Genomic DNA, 25,624 nt, shown 5'->3' on the forward strand with positions numbered 1-25,624 from the left:
ACAATCATTCCCTCTAAATGTTTGTCCAGTTCCTCCTTAAATTTATTTAGCTTATCAACTTCCACAACAACAGATGGAAGTTTGTTCCAACAATTAACCACCCGCTGGCTAAAAGCAAATTTCCGCACATCTATTCTACATCTGTCTTTCCTCAATTTGAATTTATGCCCCCTTAGGTTCGTAACCTTGTTCGTAATCTGAACAAGTGGAAGAATCCCATCAGAATTCAGCGTGCTCAACCCATTCAAGGCCTTATACACCTCAATCAGATCACCTCGCAGGTGCCTAGTCTTCAGCGCTGCAATTTGTACAACTTAAGCCTCTCTTAGTAAGAGGATCCCTTTATTCTCCTCACCAATCTTGTTGCCCTTCTCTGTACATGCTCAAGCAAATCTACATCCTTCCTAAAATGAGGCCACTAGACCTGTATGCAGTACTCAAGGTGTGGCCTGACCATTGCTTTATACAGAGGGACAATCACCTCCTTTTCCCTGCTAGCAAAATTCCTGTATATCATTGACAAAACCCGATGACCTGCCCTGGCAGCCTGTCTGCATTTCTCAAAAAACTTCATATCTGACTGCACAATTACTCCCAGGCCTTTTTCATTTTCTACCACCTTAAGTGTAGTACCACACAGTGGTACGTTCCTCTGGGGTTACTTCTACCCATATGCAGTACTTTGCACTTGTCAATGTTCAACTTCAGTTGCCACTTCTCAGCCCATCTTCCCAAAATTTCTAGATCCTTTTATATAAATATAATTTTTGTATATTGTAAATTTGATATGCTCTCAAATTTTCAGCAAAACCGAAAAAAAAAGTTATTTAATTTCTTTTATTTTAAAAGTTAATTTTTATTACGGTAGACGGGGCAATAGTTTCGACGTCTGCAGGGGAACCTTCAATGTTGGTATACATTGAAGGAGTGGGGCGAAGAAAACGGTGATGTAATGGATTGGTTTAGTAGTGTACATATGTTACATATTTTTTGTTTTATTAGAAGGAAGAGTCATATGTCCAGGTTGTTATCACCGAAATGATCTCTGACTTCACTATGTCCAAGGAGTGTTACAAGTAAGCGCAAGTGTGTTATTCTTTTGTAGTCTTTTTTTGACAAACCTTTTAACCAGCTGCTTTTGCCGTCATGAAAGTAAGCTGTCTGAAGAACAGGTCAAAGAACCGAGTTGTAAACTCGTTTGTGGATTAGAGAGAAAGGTGTATAAATTTTCTTATAATTAAAATAAGGTTGTGAAATATTTTCTTCTTAATACACAAGAAAATTAGACATGATTATCTAGACATGGATAAAATAATCTTAATCAGTTTCTATAAAAAGACTGAGATTATCTTGATATTGTGAAACAATTTGCACTTAATGCGTAAATTGTATATTTAAAACTTCTTTTAGATAAAGTTTTAAATTCGTTTTTTATTGTTTTATTCATGTTGTTATACTTTCCAAGGCTGGCTAAGTATAGTGGCTGATCTTACCAAATTTCTTCCAGAAAGAGTTAAATAAATTTTCAGTTTATTCCGAGACGGCCACATAATGTCAGAGGAAGTTACAAACTAGAGAACTACAAGAATATCACGAATTTTTAATTATTTATTGATCTCATGTAGAAGATGCTGTGAGAGTCGAAAGAGACTTGCGATGCAAACTTGAATAATGCATCTATTAAGTTTGTACTTCTGCAAAGACAAAGGGATTTAAAAATGTAAATGTGAATTAATTTCCAGTTTCTTGTAAATCACTGAAGTCCCATATGAATGAAGTTGCATATAAAATTTTCGTCAAGAAAATATTTTAAATTAAGACTATCTGTATACAGCAGTATTACCCCTTGCCATCAGTCTGGGTATGAATTAAATGAAGCAAAGACAAATATTTTTCTTTCCTGGTGTTATTTTATTGATTAAGTATATATATATTTAGACCAATAAATACCTTTACAGAGAGCAGTTGTTTAACACATTTCTATGAAGGAAGCAGGAATTTACTTTAATAATGCGATTTGTATTTTACATATTTTCTGAGATCAATTAAGCTTGGCCAAAATTTCATTGGCTTAGAAGACATTAGTATATTACAAAACTGATCCAGGAATTAAATATTAAGTGACAAAGAAATTGTGATTAATTACCAGTATGTCTAAAGAGTAATCCGTTTAGATAATCAAAAGAATGAAAAAAGAGTTATAATCACCTTCCAGTTAATAGAGAACAATTGTTACCACAGCTGCTTTGTTGTAACAAAGCCCAAAAATCTACAAGAAAAGTGTCTTACAGAAACAAAGCCAGGAATTTGTTAGAATGACAAGGATTCATCCATCTAATTGCACAGTATGATCATCCAGTACCTAAGGCACTACTCCCATAGTTAATAGTTATTCTTGGTGTTTCTGTTGTCAGGGAAAGAGGGAATATATTATGCAATAATGATAGGTAGGATAGGACAATGGTATATTTGCTTGGTGCCAACATTTGTACAGTAGAAAAGTTCTTGTTTATATTCCTGCACAACAACAACAAGGTTAGAGGAGTTTACAATAAATCGTGAATATAATCATTAATTGTATATAGTAGTGACACATGCTTGATCCATGTCCCACCTCAAAGAGTGTTATACTGCGCTCTTGCTCCTGACCACTTGGCTATGTTAGTTATCTTTGCAAAAATAATCTGAGACTCTAATTCATAGTTATATGGTGATATTAAGAAAAATCCAAATTTTTGACAAATTCACTTGCAAATTCAGTCAGAAATTGGCTGAATTTGAAAATAAGTTTGAATAAACTTAAAAGATAAATTATTTATTAGGAAGGATGGATAAAAGTTTTTTTTTTGATTGAAGCTGTATATCTTTGCTAGAGAGTACACACAAACTTGCTCAGACTTAAAAATCCTATAGATTATAGGATCACGTTTTACTATAGCAAAAACACACTATACATCTGTTGTACATTTGATTTTAATGTCTGTATTGAGTAAATGGAATTGTTTGTTGAGCTGGCCATACAGTGAATTGTTGTATATACTGTTAAGAATTTAGAATACATATTCACTTCTCAATAGTAAATTGGAGGATCCTGTTGCGATGCTTGTGAATAATGTATTTCTAATGATTGATTCATGCATTTAACCATCTGTTAGATGCACTCCTAAATGGAATACATGTGCTTACGTCATGTTTGTTAGACACCATTTCTTTATTATAAAAATTAATTCTTTATAAATAAAAAGAAAATTTTCAGAAAAATACACATAATGGGTGGCAAATTCTAATAAACCATTATTGCAGATATATTACCTGTAATTGATACCTATCATCCACCCTTAGGGCAGATGGATGATCAGAATTTGTACATTCCAGCTAACACTAAAAGGTGAATGCATTTGTTTGCATGAGATCTATCAATATCAAACTAATGATTAAACTCCCATAACTCTCTTAAACCAAAATGGAAGCAGAAAATACTGTATCATTGTTTAGAGCAGGAACCAATGACCTTTTCAATCATATGAACCACTTTAAAAATAAGGTCATGTTTATATTTAAATAAAAATATGCCTATCAAAATTTTTTATAAGCTTGCTCATCACCAAAACATTTAATAATAACAATTTTTTTATTTTATAAAATATATAAGAATATATAATAAAGATAGATAAGGTGAAATAAGATAACAAAGATTACATAATGAACATTTAATTATCATTCACTGCAGAACAACATCTGTATTTGAAAATCTTGATTCAACTTCTGTAAGTGTCATCTTTCAAATGAGAAAATGGAAATCTGTACTTTAATGGCGGGCATAAGTTGTTTATGTAGAATAATTTTTGATTGCATCTAGCCCATCTTAAAGGAGTGTTGAAGGGCATTATATAAGGTTGGATTGTCCCAGACAAATGGCCAACAAAATCATAGGGCTTCCAAATGGACTTTGGCCACCATAATTGCTTGACCTGATTGCTACTGAATTTCTTTCTGGGATTGTTTGAGGAAGAAAGTTTTTGTGAATAGTTCTCAATCATGTGGAAGTTTAATGGATATCACTGAGGCCATAAATAACATTCATGAGTACCTGATGCAGCATGTTACTAAAACCATATGGTCATATATGCAAATGGTTATATGTATGTACTGAGAGGAGAGCAAAGTGGAGCAGAAACTGTTGAAGATAAACATAAGAAAGGTACCTGGGGTGGATGGGATCTATCCAGTTATATTAAAGGAGGCAGCAAAGGAAGTAAGCAAACCATTAGCCATAATTATGAGAGCTTTCTTGACCTCAGGGGAGGTACCCATGGACTGGAGATGTGCAAATGTGACCCCAGTTCACAAAGGAGAATCAAAGGGTGACACAAGTAATTACAGACCTGTTAGTTTAACTTCTGCTCTGGGGAAAATAATGGAAGTACTGGTTAAAGAAGCATTGCAGGATCATCTGGACAAGACTTCAGTAATAATTCAGACACAGCATGGGTTTGTTAAGGGAAAGTCTTGTCTGACAAATTTGATTAGATACTATGATGTGGGTACAATGGAACTGGATGCAAAAAATAATTTTGTTATCATATACTTGGATTTCAGGAGTGCTTTTGATACTGTTACGCATAGAAGAGTACTGTACAAATTGGAGAAGTATGGTATTAAGGGCAAGTTGCTGCCACAGATAAAGGGATGGATCAGTGGGAGAAGACAGACAGTGGTAATCAATGGACACTGCTCTTCATCGACTAATGTTATTAGTGGAGTCCCCCAGGGTTCAGTGTTGGATCCATCATTGTTTTCTGTATTAATTAATGATATTGATGAAATGAAGATATATTAGCCTTAATGTCTAAGTTTGTAGACGATACAAAGGTTGGCAGGGTTTTAAATGACACTAATGACAGTACACTACTGCAACAGGATCTAGAAAAGTTGAGCAGATGGGCTGAGAGGTGGCAACTGAAATTTTAACATTGACAAATGTTTGTTGTTGTTTGTTTGTTTGTTTGTTATTTGCTTTTTAGGAGCATTAGCAACTAAGGCCATATTGCTCTGGGGATATGCGGTGGTCATTCCCTGACCTTTCCGCATCCTCCGTATTTGGCGGTCATGGGCTCGAACCATGGTCTAATCAAGGAGCATGTGCTATGCACTGCTGCTCCTGCCCACCCGGCTATGGAGGCGCCTTGAGAAATGTAAAGTAGTGCATATGGGTACCCCAGAGTAATGTATCAACTGTGTGCTACTACACTCAGGGTGGAAGAGAATGAAAAGGACTCAGGGTAATTGTGCAGTCAAATATGAAGCTTTCTGAGCAGTGCAGATGGTCTGCAAGAGTAGCTCATGGTGTCTTGTTAATGATATACAGGAATTTTTCTAGTAGGTATAAGGAGGTGTTGTCCCCTTGTATAAGGCAATAATCAGGCCACACCTTGAGTACTGTATACAAGTCTGGAGGCCTCATTTTAGGAAGGATGTAGAGCTGTTGGAATGAGTATAGAGAAAGGCAACAACTGAATGGAACAAAGGGTGGCTCTTACTAAGAAAGGCTTAAGTTTTGCAAATTACAGTGTCTGGAGACTAGGCACCTGCGAGGTGTATAAGGCCTTGAATGATTTGAGCAAGCTCAATGCTGATGGAATTCTTCCTCTTGCCCAGATTAATTGCCTGAGGGGACATCAATTTAAATTGAGGAAAGACAGTTTTTAGAATAGATGTGTGGAAATTTGCCTTTAGCCAGTATGTGGTTGATTTCTGGAACAAACTTCCATCTGTTGCTGTCGAAGCGGACAGCTTAAATAAATTCAAGGCAAAACTAGACAAACATTTGGAGTGAATGGGTGTGTGAAATGTTTTTTTTTTTTTGTTTTTTTTGGCTGATGCTGTACAAGCTTGCTTTCTTGCATCATATGCCTATGCTAATAACTTAAGATGGAATGCCTGATAAAATTATTAAATTTGAGTTATAGCCAAGAGCACCAATTTTATAATTATCCTTATCATGACTTCTGCAGTTACAGGGCTGGCTGTCAACCTGTGGTTAGCATGCCCAGAAACAAGTAAGGGGGTTGATGATTTCAGCTCGTATGTTGCCCCAGGCCCATTGTGAATGTGATGTTAAAAGTATGGAAGCCTTTAATTTACAACTACATGTGAATATGTAAACTCTTCTTGCCTTGGAAATCTTGAGAATAAACAGAAATTTATTATTTTTATTATCCCCTCAATTGAATGGAGGCCATTAATTATTTTTCTTTCCTTGTCCTTCTTCATTTGCTTTGTTGAACATTTTATTTTGAGATACATTTAATGTTTTTATTTCAGAACCATTCACCTTTTTGTGATATATTCTTTTAATCTATATGTTTTACAGTCTTATAAAAGGGTTGAACAGACAATAATTTCTTTCTTTAAATTTAGGTCTGATTACATGGATGATATTTTTCATCATCATAAAAGCAGATTTTCAGTTTTAATTCTTTTTTGTTTGTATTTAATCCAGTTCTCTTTTCAGTAAAAATTTTTTAATAGTTTTTATTTTTTTTCTAATTTTGTATTTAGAAACATCCACTGTAGCACCTCTTAGGATAGACTGGAAAGAATTAGGAGAGTGTGCTGCCCCACGAAAGTGCAGGCATGCCCCTTCTACTCCAGTTGATTGGAATATGGAGGTATAGAGTATATAGGTGGGGGAATTAGAATTATGAGCTGGTTATGCTTATCTATATTTCTTAATATGTGTGCTTAACAAAGGGGACCTTATCAATTGTTACTTATAGGCATTCTGCAGTGAAGACTACATCGTGATACTGAGCATTAAGGCTCCTATATCTATGGAGAGTAGAAGTGAGATATTGCTCAAGATGAAATCCTGATATCGAGGAGAGTGTTGTGTTGAGGAGGTGACAAATCCTTACATATCACTTGGAGAAATATGTAAAGGTGATTAAGGAAGCTAATTATGACAGGTCTGTCATTGCAGAATACTTTTGGGAAATAATATCAACTTTGTGTGATGTTATTGTTGAGAGTTCATATAAATATTGGTTAGAAATTGCTGGGGAGCATCCTTCTGAACAAAATAAGATTAATAGGAATAAGTGGATTTGTACTGTTCCTATATCTGAGGCCTGTGATACTAAGGATGAATGCTAATTTCACACGTGCCCTGAGACTACTTCTAGTTGCACTGTCATGCATTGCATGTGTAGAGGGTTTAAATTCCCATGATCCATTGGTTGCGATTCCTTGATCCCATTTTTCTGTGTTTAAAGATTTTTTGTCACAGTTGAAGGATCATTGTTGAAAGAAGTCTTCTGTGAAAACTCCAGTGATTATTGTATTATTAGTAATGGCAAATGATGCAAGAAAGCCTTATAAAGCATCAGCTCAAAAAAAAAAAAAAAAAACCTTTCCACATCACCTGTCAAGCCCCTCTGATAGTTTGTCTGGTTCTTCCTTGAATTTATTCAAACTATCCACTTCCACAAAAACAGATGGAAGTTTGTCCCAACAATCAACCACCCACTGGCTGAAGGCAAAATTCTGCATATTTGTCTTGTAACCATCCTTCCTCAGTTTGAATTTATGACTCCTCAAGTATGTAGCCTGAGCAGGAGGAAGAATGTCAAACATTGAGCTTACTCAGTCCATTCAAAGCCTGAAACATCTTAATCAGATCACCTTGCAGGTGCTTAGTCTCCAGATGCTGCAATTTGTAGAACCGAAACCTTTCTTGGTAAGAGTGCACGTTTGTTCCCTTTGCTGAGCTCCTTTACCCTTCTTGGCATCTATTCCAGTGGTTATTATAGTATTAGTAATGGCACACCCAGGGTCCTCAGCTGGATATCATCATTCTTCTCTTTCTTGGTGATTCCCTTCTACTTTTGTCTCTCTCTCTCTCTCTCTCTCTCTCTCTCTCTCTCTCTCTCTCTCTCTCTCTCTCTCTCTCTCTCTCCTAGGGTAACTCAGGAATTTTTTTTTTTGGCTGATACAGCATAAGCCTCAGGCTTTCTTGCATCATATAGTTAATAATAATAAAATGACGCAAGAAAGCAGCTTATAAAGCATCAGCTCAAAAAAAAATTCACACTATCACCTGTCAAGTCCCTCCAATAGTTTGTCTGGTTCTTCCTTGAATTTATTCAAACTACCTGCATCATAGAATCACCACCTTATCCCTGCTAGCAAAGTTCCTGTATATCATTGGCAAAACCCCATGAGGTTTTCTCTGAACAATGCTGACAGGTTGCCAGTTGTCCTGGCAACCTGTCAGCATTGTTCAGAGAACTTCATATTTGACTACACAATTATGCCCAGGTGTTTTTCATTTTCTACTACCCTGAGAGTAGTACCACACAGTTGGTACATTAATTTGCGATTACGTTACCCATTGTATTTACAGTGTTAAACTTCAATTGCTGTTTCTGAGTCTATCTAATTTTTCTACATCTTGTTATAGTAGCTTACCTTGATTACTATCATTAACCACCCTGCTAACCTTTGTATCATCTGCAAGCTTAGACATTAAGCCTGATATATTTCATCAGTATTATTAATAAATACAGGTAACAACAGTGGACCCAGCACTGAACCATTGGGGGGGGGGATTCCACTATTAACATTAATCCACAAAGAGCAGTGTCCATTAATAACCCCTCTGTCTTCTCCCACTCAACCATCCCTTTATCCATAGAAGTAATGTTCTTTTAATATTTAGTATATTTAATATATTTTCTTCAGTATGTTTTTAGTGGTTATAGCTTTCATTTGATTGCTGCTTTAATATGATAGTATTTTATTTGTTTTCAAAAACTTGTTTTATTTTATTTATTTTTATTTTTTTGTAGGCTACATAAGTTCCTTCCTGGGGAATATATGAGTTGTTAGGTTTAATAAATTTTCTGTTAATTGCTGAGTAAGGGTGTAAAGTTGAAGTTATTAATGGTAAGCCTAAAACTATTAAAGTAACACTCCTTATACATTAAAATATTTGTTGCTTCCAAATTAAGTTTACTGTAACCTTCAGTATCTTTTAAGGATACCATGAAGTGCGATTAGCTGCTAGTAGAATTATTTTTTTAGTAGTGGCTTTGAAACAAATGACTAAAAAGCTTTGTGATGTTGTAATCCCCTCCCACAACTAATAATGTGAGTTTTCTTTTAAGTAGGTCCCATGCACCAAGCAGGTGATAGCAATTCAAAGAAATTTACATTCACATCCTTACCTAGTACTGCAAAAACCTTGGGAGGTGCATTATGGCCACAGAAGCCTATGCGCCAACAACTACCAAAAAAAAAAAAAAAAAAAAACATCCTTACCTAAATTAATTCGTTATAAAGCTTATAATCAACTCTTTATGTTAAAAATAAAGTCTATCTATTAATTTTCACAGTTATTCATTTTGCTCTTCTAAGTAAAGAAGTAACCTTTCTTCTTAAATGTATGATAATTGTATTAACTCACTAATCATTAACCTACCCTTATTGCACTGCTCCACATGATGAGGCTGGAAGTGGAGGAAAAACTAATCTGTCTAAGAGCTAGAAGGAGCAAAGATGAATAGGCCAATTTCAGGCACTATATTCCTCAAACTTTCTCTGTTTTTGTGCTTTTTGTCTCTTAACTAAGACAGAAAGCAGATAATTTTTGGATGTATCTCTGTTTCAATACAGAAATAGAGACATGTTCAAAAACCAAGACCTGTTGTTTCTTGTTTTATGCTTCACTAAAAAGAAAATAATTAGAAGACTGTCTCAATAAATGTACAAAATCACTATTGCCAAAATAAATTATGAATGCAAAAAAGGCTATCCTGGTATGGTATAATGCAAAGGATTTTAAAGATGATAAATTATGAACTCAAGCAATTCGGTGAAGTTTTGGGTGGACTACATAAAGCAAATTACAGAAATGCAGAACAAAAACTTAATAAAATATGATCAATATAAATCACTAGCCAAATCATTACAGTTTTAACAGGCATTCTCCTCTTCAGTGAAATCTTATAACCTAATCGAGATTTCCATAAATCTCAGTTAGGATTAAGTCATATTAATTTCACATGAGAAGAATACACCTATTAATCCTTAATAGGGTGAAACTTAGCACAATATTGCTATGTAGAGCAAATTTTGGAATCCTCCACTAAATAAATAGTAATAATAGTCATGTGATGCAAGAAAGCAAGCTTATGTAGCATCAACCAAAAAAAAAAAAAAAAAAAAAAACATTTCACACATCCATTCCCTCTAAAGGTTTTGCCAGTTCCTCCTTGAATCCTTGAATTTATTTAAGCTATCAACTTCCACAATGACAGATGGAAGTTTGTATCAGCAACTACCCACTGGCTAAAGGCAAATTTCTGCACATTTATTCAACAACTGTCTTTCCTTGATTTGAATTTATGCCCCCTCAGGTTTGTAATCTGAGCAAGAGGAATAATCTCATCAGAATTGAGCCTGCTCAACCCATTCAAGGACTTATATACCTCAATCAGATCACCTAGCAGGTGCCTAGTCTCCAGACTGCAATTTGCAGAACTTAAGCCTTTCTTGATAAGAGGACCCCTTCGTTCTCTTCACCAATCTTGTGGCCCTTCTCTGTACTTGTTCAAGCAACTCTACATCCTTCCTAAAATAAGGCCTCCAGACCATGTACACAGTACTCAAGGCGTGGCCTGACCATTGCCCGATATAAAGAGATAATCACATCCTTTTCCCTACTAGCAAAATTCCTGTATATCATTGACAACACCCCATGACCTGCTCTGGCAGCCTGTTTGCACTGCTCAGAAAATGTCATATTTGACTACACAATTCTCTACCACCCTGAGTGTAGTATCACACAGTTGATAGTTACTCTGGGATTACTGCTACCCATATGCAGTACTTTACATTTGTCAATGTAAACTGCAGTTGCCATCTCTCAGCCCATCTGCTCAACTTCTATAGATCCTATTGCAGTAGTACACTGCTATTACTGTCATTAACAACCCTGCCAACCTTTGTATCATCTGCATACTTGGACATTAAGCTTGATATACCTTTATCAATATCATTGATAAACATACAAAACAACAGTGGGCCCAACACCGAACCCTGGGGGACTCTACTAATAACATTAGTTCACGAAGAGCAGCATCCATTGATTACCACTCTGTCTTCTCCCACTCAACCACCCTTTTATCCATTGTAGCAGCTTGCCCTTAATACCAATTAGTAGTACAATAGTCTTCCATGTGCAACAGTATCTAAAGCTTTCCTGAAATCCAAGTATATGAAATCGAAATTATTTTTTGCATCCATTTCCTTTGTAACCACATCATAGTATCCAATAAAATTTGTCAGACCCGTCTTTCCCTTAAAGAACCCATGCTGTATTTGGATCATTACAGTAGTCTTGTCTAGCTGATCCTGCAATGCTCCTTTAACCAGAGACTCCATTATTTTTTCTGGAACAGAAGTTAAACTAACAGATCTGTAATTACTCTTATCACCCTTTGATCCCCTTTGTGATTTGGGGATACATTTGCACATCTACAGTCCATGGAGACTTCCCCTGAGTCCAAGGATGCTCTCATAATTATGGTTATGGGTTTGCTTACTTCCTTTGCCACCTCCTTTAATATAACTGGATAGATCTCATCCAACCCAGGTGCCTTTCTTATGTTTAACTTCAACAATTTATCCTCCCCTTTGTTCTTAGTTATTACAAAATCATTAAGCTTCCTGTTAGAGTTTAATTAGCTTCTGTCCTCCACTTCCCTACAGAATTCCTCTTGTGTGAATGTAAATGCAAAATACTCATTCAGTTTGTCAGCTATCTGAGCACAATCATCAACAGTCAAACCGTCAATATCAAATGGACCAATCTGATTCATCCCCTTCCTTCTAGAGTGTATATAAATAAATAAGTCATTGCTGTTTTTCTTAGCATCTTTTGCCAAAAATTTCTCGTAGTCAGCTTTCGCTTGCCTAACCTTCTTTGTGACTTGATTACAGACTAGCCTATATCTACCACAGGCTTCTGTGTCGCCTGATATTTTATTTGCATCCCATGCATTTTTCTTCTCTTCTCTGCATCTCATTAGTTTATCTGACATCCATTGAGGCCTAAACAGTGAACACTATTTCTTAATCAGTATGAAAAGCCTAGTAGCTTCCATGATTAATTCCTTGAATGCTTCACATTTAGAATTTGCTCTTGGTAACATCATCAGTTGGTCCCACTGGATAGAATTTAAAAACTGTCTGAGACCGTAGTCACCTTTACGAAAGCAAAAACCCTTCCTTTTATCCCTGATGATAGTTATATCTTTAAGTAAAGTAAATCCACACATCAGTACACTGTGATCACTGCCACCTAGTGGTTCCTTTATACAAATTCTTAATGCAAGAATAATCCATGCTGATAACCCGATCAAGATTATTACTCTCTCTGGTTGCCTCTTGAACATGCTGCTGCAGAAAACAATCATCCAATAAATCCACAAAAGTCTTGCTAGCGTGCAAGTGACCAACCCACAAATTCCAGTCAATATCTGGGAAGTTAAAATTCTCCATTATAAGAAATTCTGATTTACTGGCCCACTTTATTTTTCTGTGCAATTGTTCATTGTACTCATTAGTGTCATTAAACCTATAACATACTCCTACTCTCATTTTTGCTTTTATAGTGCTTATGTCATACCAAACTGACTCAAGATTGCACTGTCCATCATTGTCAACTGGATGCACTTCTTTAAATTTTGTTTCTTAACTAATAGCATAATCCCTCCTCCCTTCCTATCCTGTCTATCCTTTCTGTGCACATTGTACTCCCCAAATTCCAGTTCTTCGCTGCTTATATGTGTGACACCACGTTTCTGATATCCCAACAGTATCTACCTTTGATGTCTTGACCAGCACTTCAAATTTATTTACTATACTCCTAGCATTGGTGTACATGTAAGTATACATAAATCTGTTCTGACTCTTAGTTACACTAACACATTCCATGTATTTATTTGTTCCATGATGACTCCCACCAGTCCCTGAAATGTCCCACACCCCTCCCTCCAGGCCACTGCTCATTCTGATAGAAGCATTGCACCTAGCAAATATCCAAGGAGTCATGGAATCATCCAGTTCAATAAGGAGATCTAACATGGACTTCAGCATTTGGAAATCTCACAACAAAACTTCTTGAAAAGTGGTATTTTAGTATTAGCCAATAAACCAGACAGTCACTTTAATAATATATCAATAACTCAAATCCAAGAAATACCCATCTTCATCCAGAAAGCCTGGAGAGCTGGCAGGAACTGAGAAGTCAGTGAGACACTTGTATTCAGGAGACATCCTAGTAGAAAGAGTGAATTACAAATGCTCAAAACAATTTTTGAAAGTGACAGATTTTGGAGGAATACCTGTAACTAGTACTCATACAATGCTGAATACATCCTGAGGTATTATCTCAGAATTAGGACTTTGTAGTATGTACTACTTTTAGTGTGTTTGCGAAGCCATCTACAGCAGCACCGCATGCAGGAAAATTTGTATATTTTAAATACAAAGAATGTGGTTAGAGTTAGTGGAAATTCAGTGTTTTAATGGGCAAGTACGAGAGCTTGAAGAACAGGGTCATTGCCCTCAAATGAAATAAATCAAGGGAGCCATCAAGCACTCAGCTGCTAACTCATCACTAGAGCCCACACTCATGCATCAGGCAGCACAATACCTGATTCCCACTTCTTATTCCCACTTCCCTTCTACTTCCAGTGTCCCACTGGAAGTAGAAGGGAAGTGGGAATAAGAATATTACTTAATAGGTACAGAGTAATGTTGAGCAAAAGCTGAAAGTTAGGATTAAGTCTGAAAGCATTTGGAATTTTTCCTAATGATAGGAGAGAGTGCATGATGAGAACATTATCACTCCGTTTGATCCTGAAGAGATTTTGAAAAGTGCAGTGGGTAGAATTTTTGTCAGCCGAATGGGCTTTACTTGTTAACCAGAGATCGTTTTTACAGGGATGGAATACATTTAAATAGAAGAGGTGTAATGCTAGAATATTTTCTAAGAGGATACACAGATTAATAAAAAAAGAAAAAAGTTCTTGTTTATACTCCGGTATGACCACCAGGTCAGTGGAGTTTACAATAAATCAATCAATATACTGCACTCCAGCTCCTGACCACGTGGCTACGTATAATAGTTAAATGGCAACTACGTGCATAGATAAAATTGATCCTTGCCCTGCTTCTATTTGGACGTGTCGAAGCCTGAAAAGCAAGATGTGGGGATTATAAGGCCTATGAGGTGGCCTCATGGAACAAGCAAATACATGGCTGTGTTGTTAGGATTACTAAGATCAAAAACAGTGTACATATATTTGCTTATACACTACTGCTAGGAGCATAATAATTAAATTTTAAGTATTGGTTAAGTCATCAGATATGGATATTATGGGGATTCCAGAAACTTTGTGCCACTCAGACATAGGGGATGCTGAATATGAGAAGTACAGTTTGTACAGACATTTACATTTTAGTAAACTGACAATCTAGGTGCTCCTTGGGCTCTTTCCCACATACATCTTGAGATCATTTGTTGCTTGTTTCAAAAACCTGTGAATTGTTGGTTAATCTAACAAAACAATCAGATAGACCCCACTGGGTCTACTCAAACATAAAAGTAAATTAATAATAACAGATTATTCTGAGAGCAACCATTAGGCTTGTGGTGGGGACAGGCACACACATCCCACCACGAGTTACCATCCCAACCACAAGAAGGTTGGGCACTACTATCTATTGCACTCAACTTAACTTAAAGTCATACAATATTAAATCATCTCCTGCAATAACCAACCTGGTGTTACAAAAGAAAACAACAATTATCATGAGATTCTTATCAGTCCTATCCAAATTAGTCCCTGATGATGCCAAACAATCACTATACATACAAATTAGCCTCATCCCACAGAGAGGAGAGAAGAAACCTGCACCAGCCAAGATGCCATCCCAGGCCCAGGAGCAATGCTCTACAGCCACCAAGACTAAATTAAATAACCAATAGGTCAAACCAGCCTACCTTAGCTATGGCATATTGGGTGCACCAGGGGAGACCCATCACCCTCTGACCAAACAACCAATACATTCTAACCATAATCTGTTCTGTGTCGAACAATATCGAATGCATGAGAATATTCAGGACATAGCTTGCTGACAGCCTCATGTTCAGAACGGACCTTATGTCTCCAGCAATTTGCACACCTTTGATCTTTATCCTTGTAAGAACACTGTCTAGAGAAATGGTCTCTTCTGCCACAGAAGAAATTGCTCCTGCAATATTTTTCCACATAGCCATAGACCATGCAGTGATAATACTGGGTCAGCACAAGGAGGTCCCTCACCCTGTGCTAGAACCAGTCTATATACAGTTTTGATCTTGCCACTAAAAGCTTTCTAACCAGTCCTGAAGCTTGCACAGTGTGGTTATAGTCCAGCTTATCTCTCATCTTATTTCTAGCAACCAGAGACGTGGTGGAATGGAAAGTCTCCTCTGAAATCCCAGTATCTTTTAAATTTCTAGACCAAAGCTGGGATAGTAAATATACTCCAGACACTGACTTGTCCATATCAAAAATTAGTAGGAGAGAGTTTAGAGGGATAATCTACCCCCAAATCTAATTCTGGCACATTTGAGCAGTCACAATCTTTTTAATGTCCTGAGACGTTGGTGCTTCAATCACCACCCTTTTCTCAGATGAGATGTGTTGAAATAACCCTAGTGTCTGCAAGAACTAGTCAAACAGCCTTCAGCAGTTGATATTTCATATCCTGATATGAGTTGGAACTCTGGTCTCTAGTACTCTGGCCTTTAGTAGTTGATTTTTGGTACATACCTTCTGGAGCAAGCACTCCAACTCATCCCATAAGGACAAAAGGTAAAGGCAAATTTTTCCACACATTTAGCCTACATCTGTCTTTCCTCAGTTTGAATTTATGCCCTTTCAGATGATTATTATGAGCAAGAGGAAGAATCCCATCAGCATTGAGCATGCTCAAACCATTCAAGTCTTTATACACCTCTATCAGATCACCTCTCAGGTGCCTAGTCTCCAGACACTGTAATTTGCAAAGCTTAAGCCTTTCTTCGTAAGAGCAACCCTTTGTTCCATTCACTAATCTTGTTGCCCTTCTCTGTACTTGTTCCAGCAGCTCTAGATCCGTCTTGAAATGAGGCCTCTAGACCTGTATACAGTAAAGGTGTGGCCTGACCATTGCCTTATACAAGGGAATAATCACTTCCTTATCCCTGCTAGAAAAATTCCTGTATATCATTGACAATACACCATGAGCTACTATTGCAGCCCGTCTGCACTGCTCAGAAAACTTCATATCTGCCTGCACAATTACCCCCAGGTCCTTTTCATTATCTACCACTGTCAGTGTAGTACCACAGAGATGATACGTTACTCTGGTGTTATTGTTTCCCATATGTAGTACTTTACATTTGTCAATGTTAAACTTCATTTGCCACCTCTCAGCCCATCTGCTCAACCTTTCCAGTCCTGTTGCAGCACATAATGTGAGTAGTGTCCTTAACAACCCTGCCAACCTTTGTATCATCTGCAAACTTGGACATTAATCTTGATATACCATCATCAGTAATGTTTATAAATGCAGAAAACAACAATGGACCCAACGCTGAACATTGAGGGACTTCACTAATAACATTAGTCCACGATGAGCAGCGTCCATTGATTACCACTCTCTATCTTCTCCCCCTCAATCATCCCTTTATCCATAGCAGCAATTTGCCTCCAGTGCCACACTGCTCCAATTTGTGCAGCAGTCTTCCATGTGCAACAATATCAAAAGCCTTTCTAAGATCCAAATATATAATATCAAAGTTATTCCCTGCATCCAGTTCTTTTGTGACTGCATCATAGAATCGAATCAAATTGGTCAGGCAAGACTTTTCCTTAACAAAACGGCGCCTCCATTGCCAGCTGGGCAGGAGCAGCAGTGTGTAGCACATGCTTCTTGATTAGACAGGGGTTCGAGCCCGTGAGTCACCAAATATGGAGGACGCGGAAAGGTCAGGGAATGACCACTGCATATCCCAGAGCAATATGGCCTTAGTTGCTAATGTTCCTAAAAACCAAATAACCTTAACAAAACTGTGCTGTGTCCGAGCTATAACTGAAGTCTTGTCTAGATGATCCTGCAGTGCTTCTTTAACCAGTGCCTCCATTAATTTTCCTGGAACAGAAGTTAAACTCATGTCTATAATTACTTGTGTCAGCCTTTGTGAATGGGGTCACATTTGCACATCTCCAGTCTACGGGTACCTCTCCTGAGTCCAAAGAAGCTCTCATAATTATGGCTAAGGGTTTGCTTACTTCCTTTGCTGCCTCCTTTAATATAACTGGATAGATCTCATTCACCTCGGGTGCCTTTTTTTATGTTTATCCTCAACAATTTCTTCTCCACTTTTTTCTCAGTTATTACAAAATCATCTAGCTCACTGCCAGAGTTTACTTCACCTCTGGCATTCCCCTTCCTGAATAACTCATGTGTGAATGGAGATGAAAAATACTCATTTAGTTTGTTAGTCACCTGAGCAGGATCATCAAATGTTGAACCATCAACATCCAGTGGACCAATCTGATTCATCTCTTTCCTTCTAGAGTTTACATAGGTAAAGAACACTTTTCTGTTTTTCTTTGCATCCTTTGCCAAGGATTTCTCATAATCTGCCTTTGGCTGCCTAATCTCCTTTGTGACTTTGTTACAGACGAGCTTATATCTCTCATGGGCTTCCATGTCACTCATTAATTTATATGTATATAAATTAATGGGTGACATGGAATTTTTCTTCCCATGCATTTTTCTTCTCTGCCATATGTCTCATTAGTTCATCTGACATCCATTTAGGCCTAAACCTTGAACAATATTTCTTAGTTGGTATGTAAAGCCTAGTAGCTTCTAAGATAAATTCTTTGAATGCTTCCTATTTTGAATTTGCTGTTGGTAACATCATCAGTTGGTCCCACTGTATAGAATTTAAATACTGTCTCAGACCATTGTAGTCGTCTTTATGAAAGCAAAAACCGTTCCCTTTACCCCTGATGGTAGTTACCTCTTTGAGTAAATCCCACTTCAGCACACTGTGATCACTGCCACCTAGTGGTTCCTTTATCTGCAGATTCTTAATGCATGAAGAATCACTACTGATAATCAGATCAAGTGTATTACTCCCTCTAGTTGCCTCCCCAACATGCTGATGTAGAAAACAATCATCCAATAAAGCCTTTCTAGTGTGTGAGTGACCAACCCACAAATTCCAGTCAATATCTGGGAAATTAAAATCCCCTATTATAAGACTCTCTGATTTACTGGCCCACTCTATTTCCCTGTACAGTTCCTTATTATACTCATCAGAGTCATTAGGCCTATAGCACACTCCTACTCTCAATTTTGATCTCCCAATGCTTATGTCACACCAAACTGACTCGGCACTGCACTGTCCAGCGATGTCGACTGGCTTCACTTCCTTGGATTTTATGTGTTTCTTAACTAATAGCATAACCCCTTCTCCCTTCCTATCTTGTCTATCCTTTCTGTACACATTGTACTCCCCAAATTCCAGTTCTGCATTCCTTATATCTGTGTGACACCACGTATCTGATATCCCAACAGTATCTGCCTTTGATGTTCTGAGCAATACCTCAAATTCATCAAATTTATTTACCAAACTCCTAGCATTGGTGTGCACGCAAGTATACACGAACCTGTTCCTATTCTTAGCTACCCTAACACAACCCATGTGTTTACTTGTACCGCAATGACTCCCAGCAGTCTCTGAAGTATCCTGCATCTTGTTTTCCAGGCTGCTGCTCATTACAATAGAAGCATTTAAATTTAAATAACTTTCCACTTTTAGAGCCTTCAAGAGCAGAAATATCCAATAATAATGACTCCAACCAACCTAAAAGGCTTCAGTGGGAAGCACAGTGCCATGACATGCCAAAGTTTCTGATGCTACACTCTCTGTCCACCCAGCCTGTGTGCAAGTTATCACCATTTCTAATCTAAAGATATTTGGAATCCATTGCTGGATCACCAAATATGGTGAAACAACTACAATCTGAAGATCTCCTGATTAAACAGTCACCTGAAAACATTGAGTGGATGCTAAAAACAGTGACATTTGGTGGGCTACCAGTATCTATTACACCCCACAATACCTTAAATTCATTGAATGGCATCACAGAGCAGGATACAGAAATGCAGGGTAATCAGTGCCAAATGAATAACGAACAAAAAAGATGGAAATCTCATCCTGCTAGATCCATCATTTTAACATTTAGCACTTCAGATTTGCCATCCATAGTAAAAGCTTGCTATTTAAACTGCCAAATTTGGCCTTACATTCCAAACCCTGTTCATTGTTTTAAATGCCAGAAATATTGCCAGCCTCGAGTGCCAAGCAAGTGACTATAGCGATTTGAAAGTGATTTTCTTAAAAGAGTGATTGATTCTAGTTGATGTTATTTTTATAATTTTTGAAGTTATCTAATTTTGCTCTTCTGAAGCAAAGAAGTTAGCATACTTAACAGAAAGGAAAGCCACCTTTCTTTTTTGTATATAATACTAACCTACTAATGTGCCAACACTAACAACCTTATTGCTTGGTCACTGGTGACACCGCTCCTGCCTCCACATGGCGGAGTTGGAAACCTGGGAGAAGAAATCCACTCTTCGTCATTTCTATTTTGATCCGGATCCAAATAGACATGACGATCATGATAATATGAATACAATGCCAAGAGACAAAAAAAAAAGGACAGATTTTTCTGCTCCGCTCTTTAATATTACATTCCCCACAGACCAACCATTGAGTAAGCTCTCCCCATTTTTGATTAAAAAATGTCTTGAAAATGTGGTTGGCCTTCCAAAAACAGTTCAGCAACTAAGATCTGGAGATTTATTAGTGAAGATGAGTGAACACAAACATGCTGAAAAACTCTTGAAAATATCTACCTTTGGTGTAATTCCCACAAAGGTTACCCCACACGCCACCTTGAACTTTTCTAAAGGGGTAATATCAGAATGGGATCTCCTAAATGTATCAGAGGATGAACTTGTCTGTGAATTAAGCAACCAGAATGTAGTCCATGCAAAAAGAATTGTTATCAAAAAAGATGGAGAGCCTGTCCCTACTAGGGCAGTCGTACTGACCTTTAAATCGCCAAATCTCCCCACAGCTATAAAAGCTGGATACCTCAGATGCCATGCTTGACTGTACATTCCCAACCCAGTCCTGTGCTTTAAGTGCCAAAAATTTGGTCAATCGCAAATTGTGTGCAGAGATGTAGTCACTTGTGCTTCTTGTGATTCAAAAGAACACACACATACGGACTGTAACAGTGAAACTCAAAACTGTCTTAATTGCCATGGTAATCATTCTGCTTTCTCTAAGGACTGCATCCAATAGAAATGAGAGAAGAATATTGAGAAATATAAGATAGAGAACAAAGTGTCATATCAAGAGGTAAAGAAACACTTTGCAATTCCTACTAAATCACTTACATATGTGTCAGTTACTCAACAGCTATGGTCAAAATCAATTCAGACTGACTGCTCAGTCCCTCCAAATATCTTTATATCTGGTTGGGCGAAATCAGTACTTTCTTCATCAAATGAACAATCTCCCTCCAAGTATGCAACTCAAGAAGCATATACACTGGTAACAATACCTCCAGATAAGAATTTCAATCAGCAACCGAAAGTACAAACCAAGAGCCCTGAAAAAAACTGATACATACAAATTCAGAACTGATACTATGGACATCGATGAAAAAAACAGACGAAAATGACACAGTTTCTGAAATTCTTCCAGAAGATGACATTGACACAGGCAGACCAGTTTTCTCAAAGAAGGAAAAAGGAAAAATAGACAGGCGTAAACAAATTATCTCACGGAAGTTAGCAGACACCAGATAAAACCAAACAATGGATCCAGTTATTCGGTGGAATTGTGGGCTCTGTTCTAACTTAGATGACATTTATGATCTCCTATCTGAATATAAGCCTGTTGCAGTATGCATTCAAGAAACAAATCTAACAAATAAGATATCTATGACAGTTAAATATTACAGTATGTATAGAAAAGATAGAAACTCATCTAATTTAACTCATGGAGGAGTTGCACTCATAGTGAACTCTCTTGTGCCCTCTAGACCTATTCCCCTGCAAACATCTTTAGAGGCAGTTGCAGTCCGTGTCACCTTTGGAATCACAATAACATTAGTTTCATTGTATCTATCACCAAATTATACATACACCTTTGCTGATTTAGGTGATTTAGTAATGCAAATACCTGCTCCCTTTTGTATTATGGGTGACTGGAATGTCCATCACCCCCTATGGGGTCTCAACATCTTGACTCCAGAAGACAGATAATTGAAAAATTTTAAATAAACATAACCTGACTATTTTAAACACTGGTGCTCACTATCTGTGTGCATTTACTATCTGGCTCAAGCTCTGCTATTGATCTTTCAATATGCTCTCCAATGATATTTCTGCTCATAGACTGGACCATTATTAACAACCCTCGTGGTAGCGATCACTTTCCTATCATCTGTACTTTCTGTATAAGTTCTCGTCCTCAGAGTAACATTAGGACAACCTGGAAATTTGATAAGGCTTACTGGACTAAATATCAAGAAATAGCTCAATTAGATAATTTTTTCATAGCAACCCACACAATAATTCTGCAGTAAGCTATATTACTGATAAAAGCATCCGAGACTGCTATCCCGAAATCATCATCCAAAATCCGGCTTCGTCCAAAAATGTGGTGGAATGAAGCATGCAACAGTGCTAAAAAAGAAAAGAATAAATATTGGAATCTGTTTCGAAAACATCCAACCACAGCCAACCTCCTACAGTTTAAGAGAGCCAGAGCTAAAGCTCATCATATAAGACGAGAGAGTAAAAAAGAATCATGGGCACATTATGCTTCCACCATAAACAGGTCCACAGATACTTTCTGCAATCTGGAAAAAAATCAAAAGAATTAATGGTAGATACTCGTAGACAACTTCTATTTTACTTGTAAAAGGGAAGGAAATTTCTGAACCTATAGAAATTGCCAGTGCCTTAGGTACTTCATTTGAAACACTTTCAACTGTTGCTACATATGAACCAGCATTTCAATTGTTAAAATCCCAGACAGAAAAATACAAACTAAATTTTAATACTGCCATCCTACAATTGTATAATCTGCTTCTGACCATGATTTAATTGCTTAATGCACTTGCACGAGTGAAGAACAGTGCCCCAGGCCCTGATGGAATTTATTACACCATGATCTGTCATTTAAGTGAGGAATCGTTAACTGTCCTCTTACAACTGTATAACAGAATTTTCTTAGAGGAGTATTACCCTGCTAGCTGGTGCCATGCTTATGTGCTAGCCTTCCCGAAACCAGGGAAAGATCACACAGATCCCAAAAATTACCATCCTATTTCTCTAACCAGTTGTCTGGGAAAAACATTGGAAAAAATAGTTAATGCTAGACTGACATGGTTTTTAGAGACTCAAAACATTCTAAGTTCAAGGCAGTATGGTTTCCGGAGAAAAAGATCTACACTCGATCTCATTATCAAAGCCGAAGCAAATATCCGGAATGCGTTCCTCAGAAATGAGCACCTAGTCATGATATGTGTTGACATCGAAAAAGCCTTTGATACAACTTGGCAATATGGGATTCTTCAGGACTTGCATAAATCTGGACTTTGGGGTCATCTCCCGAAATTTATTAAGATATTTATTATCTGTTGCCTTTATAGGTAACAGATCCTTTCAGGTCCGATTCCATTCTTCATTATCTTGAGCATATGTACAAGAAGAGGGAGGTCCCCAAGGCTCAGTGTTGAGTGCCACACTCTTTGCCATTAGGATTGATTCTTTTTTTTTTTTTTTGGGTAGTTGTTGGCACATCGGCTTCTGTGGCCATAATGCACCTCCCAAGGTTTTTGCAGTACTTTGATCCAAGCCCGAGGCAGGATTCGAACCCACAACCTTTGGGTTGCCAGGCAGGCATTTTACCCACTCGGCTAGCCCAGTCGGCATTGATTCTATTACCAAGTGCATACCTAACACAGCTGATGCATACTTGTACGCTGATGATCTTCCCATGTCATGGCATTCTCAAAATATGAGACTTATTGAAAGACAATTACAAGGCACCATTAACAGAATAGTCTCTTGGGCCAAAAATAATGGATATCAGCTTTCTAAACCAAAACCAACTGCTGTGCACTTCTGTTGCAAACGTTCTTTACATCTTGATCTAGACCTTCAGTTGGATTTTCATTGTATTATTTTCCAGCCTATTAGATTTCTTGGTTTAATACTTGATAAAAAAATTAAACTTCCTAGAACATATAAAACATATTCGTACAAGTTGTCTTAGAAAACTAAATCTTTGAGAGTAATTTCTTCTCTGTTTTGGGGTGCAGATTGCTACGTGTTGTTACATCTATGTCGCTCACTGATCAGATCCTGGTTAGACTATGGGTCTCCCACATATAACTTGGCCAGGCCAAGTCATATGGCTTGATCTTGTACATTATAGTGCACTACGAGTTGCACTGGGGGTTTTTCGCACATCACCAATTTTAAGCCTCTATACCAAAGTCTATGAACCACTGTTACGTAAACCTTAGGCAAGAAGTTCTACTACTAAATTATGCAGCCAAAATCAGCAGTCTTCCATATCATCCCACGTGGCAATGCCTCTTCATGCCAAAATGGAGAGATCTCTATCAAACTAAATGGCAGTTCAACAAACCATCTGGCATTCAGCTTCAAACTTTGATCACAAGCTGGGGCCTGAAGTTTACTAACACTCTTCAGGATGCTAGCATGGAAACCCAGCCATGGCAAATGCCTCCGGTACGTATTGATAGACGTTTTCAGCAATGAGGAAAGAATAACCTTTCTGATATCAACATTAGACAAATACATATGGCCCACTCCACTGAGTTTAGCAGTTTCATTCAAATATATACAAATGGATCCAAGACTGGTAGTAAAGTTGGCACAACTGTAGTACTGCCAAATGCCATAATCTCCAAACAGCTCCCCTCAGAATGCAGTACTAATACATCTGAGTTATATGGTATTCTATTCGCCCTAGAGAATATAAAAGAAGCCAGATATACACAATCCATCATATATACAGACTTGTTAAGTGCTGTTAATGCTCTACAGTGTAAATCCTCCCCTAGTCATCCTCTGATACAGAAAATTTGGGAACAATTATTAGAACTTCATGGACAGCTAATAATATTTTGTTGGATCCCTGGACATGTTGCAATCCCAGGAAATGAACAGGCAGATTTAGCTTCTAAAATTGCTACAAATGTGATGCCATCTAATCTCAGGACTCCTTATATTGGCCATAAGTCCTTTATCAAACAGACATATAAAGAACTGTAGACACGCATGTGGAAAGATCAAACAAATAAACTTTTTGAAATCAAGAGAGAACCAAAACAGTGGCAATCCTGCCTGAGACAAAACAGAAAGGAAGAAACCATTCTAGCCAGATTACGCATTGGTCACACATTCCTCTCTCACAGCTATCTACTAACAAACAGTGATCCTCCACAATGCAGTAACTGTTTATGCCCATTAACAGTAAAGCATATCATCATACAATGCCTGCAATATCAAAAAGAACGGAAAACAGCTTTTCCCCTCTAATTTTCATAATTGCAATAAGTTAACACTACAGTGTGTCCTAGGTGATTTGATGACATTTTTCTTTTCCTAAAATTGATAAATAAATATCACCTTATCTGAACCCCTATCACCTGTAAGAAAAACGAAGAAAATATCAGACTATAATTAGTGCATTATAGCCTAAGATGCTGATGCACCAACAACAACAGAAATATCCATTCCCAGCAGGCATGTAGAGGTAATGCCATTTGTCCTATTTGTGGTTCAAAGGATCACACACAAGCAGATTGTTCAGCCTCAACTCCCATGTTTGCCCCAACTACAAGGGAAGCCACCCTGGCTTTCATAAATCATGAGAAATGTGCAAAGCTCGAAAGAAAATCCAAAAATACAAAATAGAACATAAACTCACATATCTTGAAGCATGCAGAAAAGTTATTTTGACTGCACCTGGTCAATCGTATGCATCTCACACTCTAAGCTATCTTTCAATTGCACTTCAAACAGATGTATCAGTACTGCCCAACACCTGTCTGGCTAACTGGGTTTAAACAACCCAGTCAACCTCTGTAAAAGACACTCCTAAAACTAAAATCAGACACTCCTAAAAATACCACACCAGTTAGTATCCAAACTAATACTTCAGCAGTCTCATATGATATTGAAAAATCAAACTGCTAAAGAATGTAAAAAAGCCAAATCGCCCACCAGCAGCATGGAAGTAGATGTATATTCAGATAATGAGAAACCCATACTAGAATTTCATGCAAATGATACTGGATGCCCCATCTTCCTTTAAAAAAGAGCAGAGGAAATGCTTTGTATACAAAAAAACAGTCAGACGAATCTTCCATAGCTAAACCTAAATAATGTA

The 25,624-nt window shown here is 37.4% G+C and overlaps 1 protein-coding gene across 1 annotated transcript in view; it reads left to right on the plus strand.

Annotated features, from left to right (window-relative positions):
• The first annotated feature begins 922 nt into the window (after positions 1-922).
• LOC150087779 (rab-like protein 6) overlaps positions 923-25,624 on the plus strand; it is a 144,310-nt gene continuing 119,608 nt past the window's right edge. The window contains exon 1 of the mRNA XM_090370409.1: positions 923-1,076. The gene's annotated coding sequence lies outside the window, so the exon portion shown is untranslated. The remainder of the gene's footprint in view (positions 1,077-25,624) is intronic.

The sequence above is a fragment of the Mastigoproctus giganteus genome, chromosome 3 (genome assembly GCF_048544385.1).
Source record: "Mastigoproctus giganteus isolate SK-2022 chromosome 3, ASM4854438v1, whole genome shotgun sequence".
In the NCBI taxonomy this organism is placed as follows: Eukaryota; Metazoa; Arthropoda; class Arachnida; order Uropygi; family Thelyphonidae; genus Mastigoproctus; species Mastigoproctus giganteus.